This window comes from Mesoplodon mirus, assembly GCF_964341445.2.
Source record: "Mesoplodon mirus genome assembly, chromosome: 11".
Lineage (NCBI taxonomy): Eukaryota > Metazoa > Chordata > Mammalia > Artiodactyla > Ziphiidae > Mesoplodon > Mesoplodon mirus.
The window spans coordinates 100,304,307-100,322,956 of record NC_138987.1 but is presented as its reverse complement, the minus strand read 5'-3'; the positions used below and the strand labels follow the sequence as shown (position 1 = coordinate 100,322,956).

Genomic DNA, 18,650 nt, shown 5'->3' with positions numbered 1-18,650 from the left:
GGTACATCCATACAATGGACTATTTTTCAACAATGAAAAAGAAATAAAGCATTGATACATGCTACAACGTGAATGAATTTTGAAAACATTATGCTAAGTGAAAGTCACAATGGATCACTTTTCTATGATTCCATTTACATAAAATGCCCAGAATAGGGAAATCTATACAGACAGAAAGTAGCTTAGTGGTTGCCTAGTCTGGGGCCTTGTTGGTCGGGGAGGAAATGGGTATAGGGTTTCTTTTAGGGGTGATGAAAATGTTCTAAGATGGATTGTGGCGATGGTTGCACAACTCTGTGACCATACTAAAAGCTACTGAATTGCACACTCTAAATAGGTGAATCGTATGGTATGTCCATAAAGTGGTTGTAATGGATCTGGCCCACCAGATCTGACTGCAGGTCTCCAGTGCCATCAGCTTTGACTGTGGGCATCTCCAGCATGTCTCACGTACAGGGCTTCTCAGTTATCACCATGTTAGGGGATCAAATCCGAAGTCACACATTTGTTCTTAACCTAATGGTACTTTATCAGATTGCTATTGGCTTCATTAGGGGATGTACCTAAAAATGGTGTTTACTGAGTCAGACAAGTTAATAAACTGTGCCTGACTTCACTCTCTTATTACATAGGAAACGGTTTCTTTTATTTTTAAAGAAGAGATCTGGGCTTCCCTGGTGGCGCAGTGGTTGAGAGTCCGCCTGCCGATGCAGGGGACACGGGTTCATGCCCCGGTCCGGGAAGATGCCACATGCCACGGAGCGGCTGGGCCCATGAGCCATGGCCGCTGAGCCTGCGCGTCCAGAGCCTGTGCTCCACAGTGGGAGAGGCCACAACAGTGAGAGGCCCGCATACTGAAAAAAAAAAAAAAAAAAAAAAAGAAGAGATCTCTTTTTATTAAAAGCAAATAATACAAAGAGCACCTGCCTACTTGCCAGCCTAGGAATGCATTCTTAAATGAGGATACAAACCCAGTTCATTTATTTAATCAACAAATATTTATCGAGCATTTACTATGCACTGGCTACTCTACCAGATTCCGTGAAGGCAATGGTGAACAAATTATAGAGAGGAGAGAGCTAAATAAATAAGCCTTTAGGTCAGTGTCAAAGGACAGAGATATCCCTGCCAGAGGACTTGGTGCTGTTTTAACTACTGAGACGTTCAGAGAAAGGTCTATCCATCTTTTTTTTTCCCTTTGAGAACTCAAGGTTGAGTTTTTAAAATTACATAAATATTAGAATAAGACTAACAGAAATGGAAAAAAGGAAGTTTACAGCAATTCTGCCACCTGGCCCTCCCCCATCAATCTAATTTCAAAACTTTTCTCCACTCCACCCATTTTTTAAAGCTTCCAGCTCCATTTCCCCCAGAGCTTTGTCCACCTTTGCTGCATGTCTCTCCGAGGACCCAGTTCAAAGGACCTCCTGAGACTCACTGAGAATTTCAGGCCTGAAGCGTTGAAGCCTGGTGTCAGCCAGGACTCCCCAGTTGCTCAGGAGCCTGGGGTGGGGGCCAAAGGAGTAAACGTGAATCCCAGCTCCAGCTCACTTCAGGGCGCATTCCACACGACTCAGAAACCACGCAGCAGAGGCCAAAGGAGGGGGGCAGAGGGCGCCGTGCCCAGCTCGGCAGAGGCAAGTCCCTGCCTTGCAGAAGGTTTGAGGGTCAGAGACGTGCTGTAAAGTCTGGCACGGCCTCGGTTCTCGGGAATGGTGGCTTGTGCTGTCTCTAGGACACCTATCCTGTTCTCAGGAGCTGCGATCCCCCTAAATTTCTAGGAGTCAGCTTTGTTATTCTCATTACTCGGGGAGTAGAATTTTTTTTAACGTTAAAAGGCTTATTTTGCAATATGACTACAAAGTAATACATCCTCTTATAGATCTCTGAAATTTTTCAAAAAACAACACAAAATCAAAATAATCCATAATCTGACCACTCAGAAACAACCAGTTAACACTTTCAGGTATAGCCTCCCAGTATTTGCTCTATGTGCATAGCATGATAAATTACACATCTTTGTGTCCTACTTTGTATCCTAATGAAATTATTCGAACATTACCCATGTCATCATAATACTTACATAAAAGCATTTAAAATAACTAGCATTTAAAAATACTAATATCCCATAGTATGATTATAGCATAATGACTTAACCAATCCGGTATTGTTAGTTACATCCGGTATTCACTGTTACACATAGTACCATCGTGAACATTCTTAAAGCTAAATCCTTGCACACATTTCTAATTATTTTCCCAGGATAAATTTCTAAAATGGAACTACCAGGTCAGGCCTTTGAGACCCACTCACAAATTAACTGGGAAGGAAATACTTTTTAAGATTGTGTTTTATCTGTTTAACGTTTCTCTCTTTTTCTACTTATAAAAGAAATACATTCTTGTCCAAAAAAAATTTTTTTAATTGTAGAAACATATATTAAAAAGGATTTAAATTTCCCTGAATTCTACTGTCCAGAGATAATGCTACTAACAGTTTGGTGTATATCAGGAGCACCTCACATGACACCAAGTGGTTGGACTCAACTGATGGCCACTTTCTAAACGTCTCCCCGCTTTCCGTCGTTCCCCACAAGCCCAGGCTGAGTCGTGAGAGAGCTCCTTCTCTGAAGGTTGCCTGTGGCCAGGACTGCGCCATCCGCATACTTGGCTCAAGCCAAGCTGGCAACACAGACAAGCTGGGGAGGCCACCTCGGCCCCTCTCTGGATCCAGCGCCAGTCCCCTCCCCGGGAACAGGAAGGGGGAAGGGCCACCAGAATGGAGCAGAGGTGACATCCACCTGCTGGACGCACGTTCTGGCACTCAGCCCCTTGCTGCCCAGGGGCAGTGAGTGAAAGCCCCTGTGATATGGCCGAGTCTGGAATCCTCCTAGGGCACACGAGAGTCAGGTCACTGGAAAGTACTATCTGTACGTATCCACACACACATGGGGTTCACAGCCATGGGCTCACACACGGCATCAGCACCTGGATTCTGTCCACCAAGCTCCCTAGCCCCCACCCCCCCATCTACCAACATGCCCGTTTCTCGACAGAAAACTTTTCTTCAGATACTTGTGAGATGTGTTTATATATGAGAGACTAACTTGTCTCTGGAGGGAACCTCCCACCTAAACAAAAGAGCCCAGAGTCACAAAGAAAAACCCTATTGGTGATCACAAAAGGTCCCTTATGCTGGAAGGTTCGATATTATACTAGAGGCGCAGCCAGACAAAAGCCTTCGGGCCCTCGGGCCTGCAACAGTCTAACATCCCTGCAGACCAGCCTCACCCCAGTCCATCCTCGCCTTCCATTCAGAGTTCCCTCCACTTTTCCTGCTACAGTTCCTATGCCATCATCTCCTAGTGCTAACTGCTGCTGGTAACTCCAATTAGGAAATGCCCCTTCCTCCTCTATGACATCTTCTTGGCCAACGACAAGAAGTGGGAATTGCACTTGGCCCTATTGTCTCAAGGTACAATTTTTTGGAGACTTTTTCACCTCATCATATGTATAAAACATCTCCTTGACTTTATGTAGTATGAATAATGAGCGCTACCTTTATTCCTTGATGTGTCTGACCTATTTTCACTTGTCCATTCCTTATATGTTTTCACTTGTCCATTCCTTATAACTGGTTAAGTCTGTCAGTGTCAACATGTTACCATGTTCTCGGTACAACCCTTAGCATCCCTGTCCACAAAAAAGAAGCCCGTCTGTAACAGAGCATATGGTAACAGCAGCAGTTCTAAGGGTCATTGAGCAGTTACTATGTGCCAGGCACTGTTGGGAGTCCTTTAAGTGCATTAACCCATTTAGCCCTCACAGCAACCCTATCAGGAAGGCATTACTGTTATTTTCATTTCACCTGTAAGAAAACTGAGGCATAGAGAGGTTAACTGTCTCGCCCAAGGTCACACAGGTGGTAGCACCAGACAGTACTCAAGAGCTCGCCACCTCTAACTGCTGACATTTTAGTGTACAGCAGTCCACTTTTTACCTGTGCATGTAAACCATTTTGTTTTATTTTAGAAAATTGGGATCATAGATATACTTAATAGATGTTGTGTGTTTCTTTGTTCAGGATATAAGTTTGTCATATTTGCCTTTTACTTTTAAGAAGTTCTTCATGTGGCAGAAAAGTTTAACATTTTGATATCTATTAATTTTTTTCTTTGTGATTTCTGCCACATGAAGTCACAGGTTTTTTTTTTTAATGTTTGAAAAAATCCTTCCCCATTAAAGGGTTATTATCTTGTTTTCTGGTTTTATTGTTTCTTTTTTACCTTTAGCAATTTGAGCTATTTAAAATTTATTCGACGAATAATGTATCCCTTTCCCTGGGGTAAGTTTTGATATTTCCTTAAGATCTGTTGACTGATCTGTTTATTTAATAGATGTTATTTTGTAGGGCAAGTCTTCCCTCTTCAGTCTTTTTTTCTAAGTGTTTTAACATTTTGCCAAAATGCCTTAATATTTTGCCAAATGAACAATAGAATTATTACATCAAGTTGGCTTGGCAATAAACCTAACAAATTATTTTGAGAAGAGTTGACATATTTAAGATATTCAGATTTCTAATTTTTTCCATTAAAAATCATCTTCTACCATATTTGTAACATCTTTATCAATTGTCCTTTTGTCTACTTGTATTTTCTTTTTGTTTTTTCTTGATTACATTTACAGAGAATGGTTTATTATACTTTATTTTTTTTTAATTTTTTAATTTTTTTTGGCCATGCTGCGCAGCTTGCAGGATCTTAGTACCCCGACCAGAGACTGAACCTGGGCCACATCAGTGAAAGCGCCAAGTCCTAACCACTGGACCACCAGGGAATTCCCAATATACTCTTCTTTCAAAAAACAAAAATCAATCCCAGAGGTTTATATACTAAATCTGTTGACACTATGCTCTGTAATGTCACAAATTTCGGGAATCATCTTAATTTTGTTCTTTTTCTCTATTTTCCTTATGTGTGTTTAACTGTTCTTTTCATAACTTTTCTGAGGTGAATTTCAGTCTGCTTATTTTCATCATTTCTTATACTGGCAGCATTTACCTTTAATACAATTTTGACTATATTCCATAATATGTTCTGATTCTCATAATTAGCTAAGGAGTCTGTAAATGATTTTTGTTTTTAAAGAGAAGGAAGTTTTATTCAGGGAGATACACACTCCGTAGACAGAGTGTGGGCCATCTCGGAAGGCAAGAGAGGCTGTAATGATTTTTTTTAAACAGCACTTTTGGAATATAATTTATATACCATCAAATTCACCTGTTTACAGTGTGCAGTTTAGAGAGCTGTACAACCAGCACCAGAACCTAATTTTAGAACATTTCTGTTATCCTAAAAGAAACCTTGTACCTGTTGTCACTTACCTCTCACTCCTCCCTCCTCCCGACCCTGGCAACTATTGCTCTATTTTCTATCTCAATAGATGTGCCTATTCCAGACATTTCATATAAATGGAAAGATGTAATACGTGGTGTTTTGTGTCTGGCTTCTTACACTTAGCATGTTCTCAAGGTTCATCATGTCATGGCCTGTATCAGAACTCCATTCCTTTTTATGGCCAAAAAACAGTCCATTGTATGTAGATTCTACATCTGACTTATCTGTTCCCTGACTGATGGACATCTGGGTTGTTTCTACTACAGCTATTATGAACACAGTGCTGCTATGAACATCCATGTACAAGTTTTCATGTGGACAAATGTTTTCACTTCTCTTGGGTGGACATCTAGGAGTGGTATTGCTGGGTTACATGGTAACTCTCTGTTTAGCCTTTGGAGAACTGCCAAGCAGTCCGAAGTGGTTCGTTCCACCATTTTACATTCCCACGAGCAATGAGAGTTCCGGTTTCTGCACATCCTCATCAACTGTTGGTATTTCAATCATTTTTACTGTAGCCATTCTAGTGGGTGTGAAATGGTGTCTCATTGATTTGCAGTGATAACTTATGATGACTAATTATGTTGAGCATCTTTCCATGTGCTTATCAGCTGTTCATGTAGCTTTTAAAGAAAACGGCCATTTTAAATTAGGGTTTTTGTCTTCTTATTTATTGGGTTGTAAGAGTTCTTTATATATTCTGGATAGTAACCCCTTATCAGATATATGATTTGTAAATATTTTCTCCCATTCCGTGAGTTCCCTTTTCATTTTCTTGATGGTGTCATTTGAAGCACACAAACAAAAAAAAATTTTTAATGCTTCATTAAATGTATTTATTTATTTATTTTGGCCACGCTGCGAGGCATTTGGGATCTTAGTTCCCCGACCAGGGATTGAACCCACGCCCCCTGCAGTGGAAGCACGGAGTCCTAACCACTGGACCACCAGGGAATTCCCAAAAGTTTTTAATTTTGATGAAGTCCAATTAATTTTTCTCTTATCACTTATGTTTTTGGTGTCGTTTCTTAAAAAAAACACCGTCTAACCCAAGGTCAGAAAGATTTACTACTATATTTTCTTCTAAGTGTTTTATAGTTTTAATTCTTTAATTTAGGTCTATATTCTATTTTGAGTTAATTTCTGTATATGATGTGAGACCAGGGTCCAAGTTCAGCCTTTTGCATATAAATATCCAGTTGAGGTGTGCTCTAAGTGTAAAATACACACTGAATTCTACAGACTTAGAATTACTAATATGCTTAAAGGAATAAAGAAGATTGAAAGGATAGAGGAAGAACAGAGACTATCAAAGTAAACTTGAAATATTAACAAACTAACAAAATAGAGTCTCTAGCAATGGTGAAAAAAGCCAAAAAGCGGAATACCTCCAGCAATGATAGTAATTATCATTGGTAGTAACACCTCTGGTATGATTCCACAGGTACTGCACTATTTTACATATATTTTCCCTTTTCATCTGCACAGCAGTCCAGTGAGGTAGGAACCATTATTTGTCCCCATCTTCAGGAGACTAAGGCTTAGGGAACCCAGCTTGTCCAAGGTCACCAGGCAGGCAAGTAGGAAAGCCAGGCCTGACCCCACTCTGAGTTCAAAGTCCACATTTTTATCTGTTATAGATTCTTGCAAGAATGCAACAAGAATGCAAACAAGATATGCATTTTGGCTACAGCCTGGCCTAGATTTTAGACAGTTGGAGGGATGAGGAGAGCAGGAGGAGTGAGGGGTGACTTGGCCAAAGTGGGGGATCTCTCTCTGCTCAAAACTGCCAGCTCATGTCACGGAGCACACCTGCTGTTAGCTGGTTCCGGCTCTCAGAAAGCTCTCCCGTTAAAATGACGCCCAGGCCCTGCCCCCACGAAGCCTGATAGCGCCCCCAGCCCAGCCGCACCATGAGATAAGACACGAGGAGGGACCTGGGGAAAGAGGCCAGCCTGGTGACGCCCGACTGCTCCCTCCATGACGTCCGTCCACAGCAGACACCATCCCTCCAGGGACTCAGGGCTCAGCCCAGAGCCCTCTGGTTTAAGACCAGCTCTACGGAGCTCCGATAAGCGCTGCCCTTCCAGAGGCTTCTGCAATCAGAATTGCCCCCGACCCTCTGGCCAAGGCAGCAGATGAGCCAGCCTTCAGTCCTAGGCAGGGGGTTCTCAGCAGCTGCGGGTGGGAGAGAGCAGGGACCGTTGCATCAGGAGAGTCAGCCCTCACATGGCTGACGTGTGTGGGGCTGCCGTGGTGAACGTGCAGGGCCATTTCTGCCCCAGCGGAGTGCTGTCAGCAGGCAGGAGGTGAGGGGTGACGCTGCAGGGAGTTGTGAAATCTAGGCGCAGTGCCGCTGGGATCTTGCTGAGGGCTGGGGCCCCATCAGCCTGTAGGACGTAAAGCTGCCTCCACTGTTGGTTCACAAAAACCATGGAAGGAGTGGGGTCCTGACAACCCTGACATCCAGGCAAGAGCCAGAGGACCCGGGGGCCATCACACCACCCCCATGATCTGGACCGTGATGCACGATTTGCCACCTGCTTGGAAGTGGTATTGCCCTGGGTGGTGGACTCTGGCCCCTGACAGGCTCCTAGATGCCCTGGTGCAGTGACCCTGCTAGATTGTTGTCATCGGCACCAGGCAAATAGGTGCCCCTCACTTGATGCAGAGCCGCGCTCCTGGAAAGCCTTTCATGAGCTGAATCCTACAGGGCTACACTGCTGCAGGCGAGATTCCAGACTGCGGGTTCAAACAGAAACCCAGGGGTCATCCTTACCCCTCCCTTTCCCACACCCTCCGCCTCCATCATTCAGCAGCTCCCCCCATTCCACTTCCATCCCCAGCACCCCGCCCTGTCTCCTGGACTCCTGACTCTGCCCTCCCGTCCAAGCTGGTGCTGCCTTCGTGGTGAGCCTTCTAAAATGTAAGGAGGGCTTCCCTGGTGGCTTAGTGGTTAAGAATCTGCCTGCCAATGCAGGGGGACACGGGTTCGAGCCATGGTCCGGGAAGATCCCACATGCCGCGGAGAAACTAAGCCCATGCGCCACAACTACTGAGCTTGCGTGCCGCAACTACTGAAGCCCATGCGCCTAGAGCCGGCGCACCGCAACCAACAGTAGCCCCCACTCGCCGCAACTAGAGAAAGCCCGTGCACAGCAACGAAGACCCAACGCAGCCAAAAGTAAAAAACAAATTAATTAATTAATTGAAAAATAAAAAATAAAATGTAAGGCTATCACTTCTCACTGCTCCCCGGGGCTCCAGGATAAAGTCTGAGGACCTTATGGGACCGCCCAGCCTGCCCCACACGCCCGCACCTCTCCTATAACCTGCCATCTTGTATCCATGCCCAAGGACCCCTTGGGTCCTGAGCTTGAACCTGCTGCTCCCTCCCTGAGATTCTGGCTCCTCCTCCACTCCAGGAGAACTAAGCCTGGAACATGCTTCTCCCTGCCCTGGCACCTTCCAGGCCTGAGGACTCCCCTAGATCTTCCATCTGTCTCCCCCAGTAGAGAAGAAGTTCCCTGAGGGCAGGGGCTGTGTTCCTCAGTCTCTGCAGCCCCAACATCTAGCATCAGTGCCCAGGACTCAGCCGGTGCACCTGGAACCTGCTTATAGAATAAATGAATATCCAGGAGAGGGTGTTGTTCTGCTATTTATTTATTGTATTCTTAATCTTTATTATATTTTTCCTGATTATAAAAGAAGGATGTGTGGGTATTCTATTGCTTCTTTCCCTTCTATTGAGGAGCTGTTGGAAGCTCCATAGTCAGGCAGAGAAAAGAAGAACGAGTGCATTCACCACACTGAAAGTATGTTGTCTACAAAGTAATAAGCATTTATTGAGTACCTGCTGTGTTCATAGCTCAGACCCTAAGTTCAGTGTTGGAGACAATGTCGCTGATTCCACAGAGCTCACTTGCACTCAAACTTAAGCAGAAATGCAACAATAATTTACATGCTTATTAAGAGAGAATTTAGAAATTTTAAGTAAGATTCAGTCATCAACACCAGGTTAAGCTCCTGTAGATACCCTTGGAATGACCACAGTTTGCATTTAATGTCTGGCATGGAATCGTAAAGGAATGAGGTTTTCATATTTTACTGTTTTTAGCACACCTAGGTCAAATCTTCACTGTACCCTACAATTAGTTACTTCAACCATTTTTTTCATTAACCACTTTTTACTCTATAATAACTATAGTTGCCTTGCCTAGTTGTTACCTATTTTCTCTGTGTTCATCTAAAATAAAGCATGACAGACCAAAAAAAAAAAGATGTGTTAGTTGTCAAAAATTGAAATTGAGAAAATATATAATTTAGAAAGGGGAAGTCCTTACTGTGAGATAAATTCTTTCCATATTTTATACTATGCTTACACGAATGCACAGTAGTATAAAATAGATACTCTGAATATTTCGTTTAGTTTTTACCAATATAAGATCATATCGTGGACTTCCCTGGTGGTCCAGTGGGTAAGACTCTGCGCTCCCAATGCTGGGGGCCTGGGTTCGATCCCTGGTCGGAGAAGTTCCACACGCCATTTGGTGCAGCCAGAAAAATAAATAAATAAAGTAAATAATAAAGATCATATCTTATAAACAGCGCATACAGCTCAATATCAAAAAAACAACCCAATCCAAAAATGGGCAGAAGACCTAAACAGACATTTCTCCAAAGAAGACATACAGATGGCCAACAGGCACATGAAAAGATGCTCAACATCGCTATTTATTAGAAAAATGCAAATCAAAACTACAATGAGGTATTACCTCATACCTGTTAGAATGGCTATCATCAAAAAGACAAGAAATAACAAGTGTTGGTGAGAATGTGGAGAAAAAAGAACCCTACAACACTGTTGGCGGAAATGTAAGTTGGTGCAGCCACTATGGAAAACAGTATGGAGCTTCCTTAAAAAACTAAAAATAGAGCTACCATATGATCCAGCAATCCCACTGCTGGGCATATATCCAGAAAAGAGGAAAACTCTAATTTGAGAAGATAGATGCACCCCAATGTTCATAGCAGCACTATTTACAATAGCCAAGAATGGAAGCAACCCAAATGTCCATCGACAGATGACTGGATAAAGAACATGTGGTATATAGGTGTATACACACACACACACACACATATATACACAATGTAATACTACTCATCCATAAAAAGAATGAAATAATGCCATTTGCAGCAACATGGATGGACCTAGAGATTATCACACTAAGTGAAGTAAGCCAGACAAAGACAAATATCATATGATATAACTTATAGGTGGAATCTAAAATATGATACAAATGAACTTATTTACAAAAGAGAAATAGACTCACAGACACTGAGAACAAACTTATGATTACCAAAAGTGAGCAGGGGAGGGATAAACTAGGAATTTGGGATTAACATATACACACGACTATATATAAAATAGATAACAACAAGGACCTACTGTATAGCACAAGGAACTATACTCAGTGTCTTGTAATAACCTATAATGGCAAGGAATTTGAAAAAGAATGTGTGTATATATATTTATCTGAATCACTTTGCTGTACACCTGAAACTATCACAACACTGTAAATCAACCATACTTCAATTGAAAATATCATATTATATTCATAATGACTTTTCCCCTTTAAATACATTTCATATTACATTGTATATATCTTCCCACATCTATGCATAGGATCCCACATCTACCTCAATCTTTTTAAACTTTTTTTTAAAATACATTTATTTATTTATTTATTTATTTATTTATGGCTGTGTTGGGTCTTTGTTGCTGCACACAGGCTTTCTCTAGTTGCAGCGAGCGGGGGCTACTGTTCATTGTGGTGCACAGGCTTCTCATTGTGGTGGCTTCTCTTGTTGCTGAGCATGTGCTCTAGGCACACGGACTTCAGTAGTTGTGGCTCGCGGGCTCACTAGTTGTGGCTCGTGGGCTCCAGAGCGCAGGCTCAGTAGTTGTGGAGCACAGGCTTAGTTGCTCTGTGGCATGTGGGATCTTCCCGGAACAGGGCTCGAACCCACATCCCCTACATTGGCAGGTGGATTCTTAACTACTGCGCCACCAGGGAAGTCCTACCTCAATGTTTTTAAAGACATACATAGTATTTCATTGTGTGGATATAGCCTGATTTATTTAGCTAACATGTCATGGGTTAGAAGTTGGGTCATTTCCAATTTTTTTGCATTCCCAACAATGATGCAGTGAATATCTTGTCTTTTTGCACTTTGGGGAACATTTTCTGTGGGAGAAACTCCTAGCAGTGGACTTATTAGGTAAATGGATAAGAATATTTAAAATTTTAATAGATAATTGCCAAATTGTCCTTCAAAAAAGATCGTAGTAAATTTGGGTAATTTGTGTAATAATTTACATTCCTACCAAGTGTGTGAAAATGCTTGTTTATCCACATTCACCAACACTGAGAACGATCAGTCTCTTAAATCTTTGCCAATCTAAAAGGACACACACACACACACACACACACACACACACATGATATAGCTATTTGTGATTATTCTTCAGTGCTTGTTTGTCCATATTCTCTATTTTTCTATTGGCTTCTCTTTAAAAACTTCTGTGTAAAGCAGGGAAATCAGTCCTTTGTCCTATGTGTTGCAATTTTTCCTCACTTGTCTTTGTCCTCCGACATTTTACGTTGTGTGGCAGTGTGGTGAGTGGCTGCAGAACAGAATCTGAAGGTAGACTACTAGGTAATCCTTGTTTGTCTCTAATTTACCAGCTCAGTGACCAAGATTCAGTTACTTAACCTTGGGTTCATGGGCTTTTTTTGCGGTACGCGGGCCTCTCACTGTTGTAGCCTCTCCCGTTGCGGAGCACAGGCTTCGGACGCGCAGGCTCAGTGGCCATGGCTCACGGGCCCAGCCACTCCACGGCATGTGGGATCTTCCCGGACCGGGGCACGAACCCGTGTCCCCAGCATCGGCAGGCGGACTCTCTACCACTGCGCCACCAGGGAAGCCCCATGGGCTTTTATGAGAATGAAATGAGTTAAATGTGTAGAAAGGGTCCGGCACAGTGCTTAGCATGAAAAAAGTGCTATGGGGGTATATGCTGTTGTTATTATTATCTTGTATTCAAATAGCTTTCATTTATATGCAATCAAATTCACTGATACTTTATGACTTCTGGATTTCACGTCATGCTTACAAAGACTTTCCTCAATCTAAGATTAGAAAAATATCCACCAAGCGTGCCATTTAAAGGAGTCTGTGGAGAGTCCATTTGCAAAATGGATCTCCCCTCCCCAGCCCTCCCCCACTGTGCTCCTTCTAAGTCAATTCAGGATGGTTTTAAAGGGGAGGCCTGCCTGTGTTTCCATCATGTGCAAGGACCAGGGAAGGTAGAAGGCACAGTGCTTTGGGAAATGGATGACAGTAGCTGTCGTTTCATGTCTAAAGGGTGGGCCTGGGCCGGTCACCCCTGCCTCATTAACTAAACCACTTCTGCTTGTCCATAAGTGGCAGCCTCATGCCAAGTTTCTGACCCTAAAGGAATTCATAGTCCAACATGAGAACAGACTAGTCATCAGACGGAAGGTGTCACTGAAGGCCTCGTGGGGCGAAAGCATCCCTGATGGGAGGAGACTTACAGGGTGGTGGCGAGGAGCGGGGCAGAGGACGTTCCCAACACAGGGACAGGATGTTCCATCAAGACTCTGCAAACACACGCCAGACCCTCCCGCTACCTCTGCCCGCAGTCCCCTGGGGTGTGGTGCTGGAAGGAGGTGGCTAGGTGGAGACCAGCCAGAGGCCAGAGCAAGGAGCCGAGACTAAGACAGGAAATCTGGCTTCTCTCTCAGCTCCAGGACTTAACTAGTCAGACGGTCTTAAGGAAGTGACTTCACTCCTCCGCGCTCATTCGTTCATCCTTAAAATGCATCCTCAGCTTGTGTCCTTAGGCAGCTGTGCAAATTCTATACGATTACACATGGGCAAACATTCTGTCCTGTACAACATAAATATCTGAGACCCTCGGGCACTTTCTGCTGCTAACTGGTGACTGCAGTTGTTCCTGCCTGGGGGCTTCACTGTGGGTTAGGCCGCTGCTTTCCCTGGGGCTCCGCCCTGCTCCCTGAAGTGGGGCAGCTTCGCAGGGACCCAGGCCTCCATGTTTGCACCCCTTCCTGGTCGCCTGCGTCTCTACCCGACTCTCCTAGTCCTGTTGTTGACCCAGATCAGGGCTGTACTCCAGCACCCTTTAACCCTGACAAAGCTCCCACCCAGGAAGGGCTGAGCCTCCTCCCCTGACAGGTTTCGGTAGCAGGATTAGAAATTGCTCGCAGGCGCTTTTGGCCTTGTTTTCCCCAGACACTAGTGTGGGCCCTCTCCATCTCTGGCAATTCCACCATCTGCTCAGATTAAGGGTGAAAGGGCAGCGAGCATCCGGACCTCAACTCCTCTCCACACCACTAGAGCCCAGCCAACAGTGTCCTCCAGTGGGCGGCAGTGGTTGCCTCAGGAGAGCAGAGTCCTGGAGGTCTGAAGACCACTGCGGAGGGCAGCCCCCGAGCCTGGCACCCACGGTCCAACGTATAGGGCTCCTTTGCGGGAAGGGCACTTGGTGGGAGTTCAGGAGCCTGGGTTCCAGTTTCAGCACTGGCTGGTCATGTGACCTTGGACGGGTCCCTTGCCCTCTCTGGTTCTCGGTTTCTTCTTTGGTAAAAAAGAGGGTCGGGCACAGGGCTGAAACTGATGCCCTGCTGGCAGACAGAAGTGTGCACGGTTGGTTTGGGGCTGAACACCCTAAAGTGAGGCCGGCATTTCCCATGAGAAGAATTTCCTGCCACTTCCACCATGGAAGGCATCTGTGTTTGTGTTCTTTGCTGCTCCCCAGTCCTGGAGCTTGGGAAAGGAGCTAGGAGCCTCTGGCCTTTGTGGCACCATTATTTAAGAGAGGCAGAAAATGCCACTGGCCACCAACAGGAAGAGCTAAGTACAGAACCAGATCTGGCAGGTTATCTCACCTCTGGAGGCCAACCTTAACCCAAGATGCAGTGAAGAGTCACTGCGTTTCCCAAGGGCGGTGGTCCTCTTGGCAACAGAAATCCTTAAGCCTTTTCCCCTGCACTTACTAGCAGACTGGGCTGGCTTCAAGGGGCCTGCTCAGAAGGGTCAGCACTGAGAAAGGGCCCGTGCTTGGTTTAATGCCATTACCATCTTGAAATTCTTCATACTTTTTCTTTTTTTTTTTTTTTTTTCCGCTGCCATGCGGGATACAGGATCTTAGTTCCTCGACCAGGGATCAAACCCGTGCCCCCTGGATTGGGAACGTGAAGTCTTAACCACTGGACCGCCAGGGTAGTCTCTCCTAATACATTTTGAACTAGGGGCCCTCAGGTTCATTTCGTACTGGACCTGCAAAGGATTCTATGAACACCCACTTTGAAACTTTCACCAGTCTCTCCATTAGGGTACTGGTTCCCAAGGCAGGACTCTGATCTCCAGAGGAAGGACATCCTGAAGGACTCTTCTAGTCCCTCAAGATCAGCTGAGACGGCATACAAGTCCACAAATTCTCCTCCAGCCTCCCCAAGTGGGTGGTCTCCTGTTTCCCACTTCATTTGTCTCTCTCACACGGCACCCACCTCTTTCTGTAACTCATCCCGGACTCCTCGCCCCCAGGCCGTGCCCTCTGTACTCTGACTTCCTCAAAATAGAGGATGCTCGATAAATGTTTGTTGACTGAGGAAAGCAAACAGAGCTATCTTCTCAGGACAGGGTGCAGGGCAGTGCACACAGTGGGTGCTCAATCCATGCTGCTGACTCCTGCACAGAGCAGGCTGGGGCACTGCACCACATGGCCGTGCCTGTCCTCAGCCAAGGCATCACACGGACCATCATTCTCTCCCCTTCCGACCTGGTGAGGAAGGAAGGACAGGCCAGGGTTTCCTGGTGTGGAGGTGGACGGACTATTCCCTCCCCAGCCCTGGGGTTCCAGTGCCAAAATGCCCTGCAGGAAAGGGTACTAAGAACCCCCGACACTTGCAAAGCCCTTTAAAGTTTAAAACCCGCTTTCATTGACTTTCTCCTCAAACTGTCTTGCAAGTCAACATGAATACTCCAAATACCAACTGTGGCTTGTTGTTCTAACATTTTTCCTTTCACTGAGTATATTCCTGGAGGAAAAATTAGGAAATGCAGATAAAGCCCAAAGAACAAGGACACCTCAAATCCTAGGGCCTAGAGATGACACTGTTAACATTTTAGTCCATATCTCATGAGATTTATCTCTGTACGTAATATATACCTTTCAAAACAGGACAACACTGTCACTGCTTTGTAATCTTATTATTCCCAGTTTTACAGGAGGCTAACAGAGGTCGCAGGTCATACAGCTGCTAGGGGTAGCGCTGGGGCCCGACTCTGGTGTCCTGACTCTGACGCTGGTGTCTGTATCCCTGAATCCGGCTGCTACTCGGACTCCACAGGGCCCGGAGGGGCTGATGGCCATGGGAACAGAGCCCCAGCCAAGAAGGGTTTGCTCGGACTGGGCTTCAGGGAAAACACCCCGAAACTGCCTGGGTGTCCCACAGCTCAGCACGGGCGGGGCAGGGCCAGGCCCGTGGCTCAGAGTTCCCACCTCTGCAAATCTGGACTTTGTCTGGCAGTAAACAGTCACAGGGATACGGGGTCAGCTGTCAGGCAGGGGCCCAGAGGGAGCAGGTGTCAGGTGGCAGGACCGGGCCACACAGCAGTGACCCTAGAGAGCAATTGGATATCTGTCTGGTGGCCTTGGAGGGCTTGTCTGTTTGTATTTTTAGAAAAAGTGAGGGCGCAGCAGTGACCTAGCAACTGCCTCGCTGCCTGGGCAACGCCCTGGGCAGTGGAAAGGGGCTTCCAGCCTGAGTCCAGGCTGGTGGCTAAGGGCAGGACCGGCCGCCTCCCTTCCTTCTTTCCCTCCCCCCTCCCTCCCTCCTTCCTGAGCACACACTACTAGCCAAATACTGAGTTAGGCACTAGAGGAAAGATTTCCTCAGGGCCCTGGCCTTCCACGAAGGTGGCAAAAGAACGAGAGCTGACCAGAGGCTTACGGAACAATAGTGGTCAAGAGCGAGAGCTCTGGCCTCAGACAGACCCAGGTTCAAATCTTGACTCCCCTATCTCTAGCTGTGTGACCTCAGGCAAGTTGCTTAATCTCTCTGAACCTGCATTTCCCCTCTTCTTAAGGTCTATGAGAAGCAAATGAGATAGTGCATAAACACACTTAGAAGAAGGCCTGGAACCTGGTAAGGGCTGGATAAACGCAGCTATGGAAAGAGAGGCTGTACCTTTGGAAGCATTCTGGAGCTCGGGCTGCCCAGCAGGGTCAGCATCACGGCTGGATCATTCCAGAGGATGCCGTGGGGTTTGGCTTGGCTGAGAACGAGCCTGGGGCTTTAACGGCCCTTCAGCCAAGGGTCTGGCAGCCTGGCAGCGGCTCACCCCTTCCACCACACGCTAGCCCCTCACAGTGAAGGAGGGGCCTGCATCCTCTCGTTTTGCCATAGAGGAGGCTGGGAAGCAGTGGGGTTGTGGGTGCTGCCTGAGGTCACCGGGGAAAGAAATGGCAGCCGGCTCCAAGCCCAGGGCCACCCGTCTGCTGACCTTCATCTCCCCCAGACCCTGGCCCACGACACCAGAGCTGCCGCTCAGGGTGCAGGAGTTGGGGCTGGGAGTTGTGATCCTGAGGCAGGAAGTGGGGTCTGCTGGGCCTGGGGGGAGAGCGGTGACTCCTGGGGCTGCGGCGGGGGTGGCAGCAATCCTGGCAGGCAGGCTCTGGGCCGAGAGGGCATCTGACTCAGGGCCGGCCGACCCTGAGGGCTGTTTGCCCTGGCTTTGCTATCTGGGACCCAGTGCCCTGGGGACGCCTCACCATCTTGATCCCACCCACCTGGAGCTGCAGCTGGGCTTCTTCCAGTGAAAACAACAGCATCCCCCGTCCTCTGTGCCTGCCTGTCTATGCCCGGCCCCTGGCAGTGCCGACCCCAGGGACAATGGACACACATGCACACACACACGCACACACACGCACACGCGCTGAGGCTGAGCACGGAAGGCCGCATCAGGAGTGGACGCGCCTATGGAAGACAGGCACTTTCCTGCACCCACGGAGGGCTCCGTGTAAGAGGCCCAGCCGGGGAGAACAGCTCACAGTGGTCCTCCCTCCTCAGCCCCGGTGAATGAATACAGGGGTGCCAGAGCCATCGTTGGCTCGTCAGGCTAGGTGCCGGGCTCTGGAATATAGCCATGAGCAACACGGATAAAGTCCTTGTTTCCGTAAAGCTTATCTACTGGGGTGGGACTGAAAAGGTCTTTTTATCTCCCTTATGCTTCCCCCTTTATGCACTTGATGCTCTACTAATCCCTGTCATTTTAGGGGATTAGGGGAACAGGGGTGTCGGGAAGGCGGCAATCTCGTGGTATCCTCGCTGCCCAGCACATGCTAGGAGCGGAGAACACGTAGGATGTTGGCAGGTCTGCGCACGGCTGGGTGGGGTGGGAAATTCACCACCTTCCCTTTTCCCATCTCCGTGACAGGTATGATGTCCCGATGAGGTGTGCTCCCCTGGACCGAAGCCAGGGACTGCCGGCACAGCTCTCACTGCTTCTCATTCTAATTGCCTGAGGTGCCAAGGAAGTAACGCTCGCCTTTTGCAAACATATCCTCTAGTGGGAACGTACAAAACTCATATGCACTGTCGTGTGGAATGTTGCTATTTTGCTTTATGATGAATTGTTCCGAGAGTCGTTTTCACTTACCCGTGTGTAGGCTTCCTATCTGGACACAGGTTCCGCCGCAAAATCTAAGGTTCTACAAAACCAAGAAAGGCTCAGTAAATGTTTGAGTGAAGACATGAAGAGGGTCTAAGGATAAACGTGTCAGGACCTGTAAACAGGCACGTGGTGGGCAAGACCCGGCACTGGGGACGGGAGCTGCTGGCATGTGCGGCTGGGGCCAAATGAATAAATTGGTTTTATTCGCCATTCAGGGGGGAGGTCTGGAGAGATACCCTCTGCATCCTTCAGGGTCCACCTCTGAGGGGTTTCGGGACCTATGCTTCCAGGGACTAAAGACTGTAGTGGTTAAGGACACAGGCTCTTTGGAACTTCCCTGGTGGTCCAGTGGTTAAGACTCTGTGCTTCCACTGTGGGGGGTTCGGGTTTGATCCCTGGTTGGGGAACTAAGATCCTATATACTGTGTGGCACAGCCAGAAAAAGAAAAAAAAAAAAAAAAGGACACAGGCT

General features: G+C 46.6%; 1 long non-coding RNA gene across 5 annotated transcripts in view; it reads right to left on the bottom strand.

Moving 5' to 3' along the window:
- The window catches only part of LOC309811679, a 127,516-nt gene that overhangs the window by 104,066 nt on the left and 4,800 nt on the right, over window positions 1-18,650 (bottom strand). For all 5 annotated transcript variants that reach the window (XR_014295226.1, XR_014295227.1, XR_014295228.1 and 2 more), the window contains exon 3: window positions 18,164-18,215. This is a non-coding gene — a long non-coding RNA (uncharacterized lncRNA). The remainder of the gene's footprint in view (window positions 1-18,163; window positions 18,216-18,650) is intronic.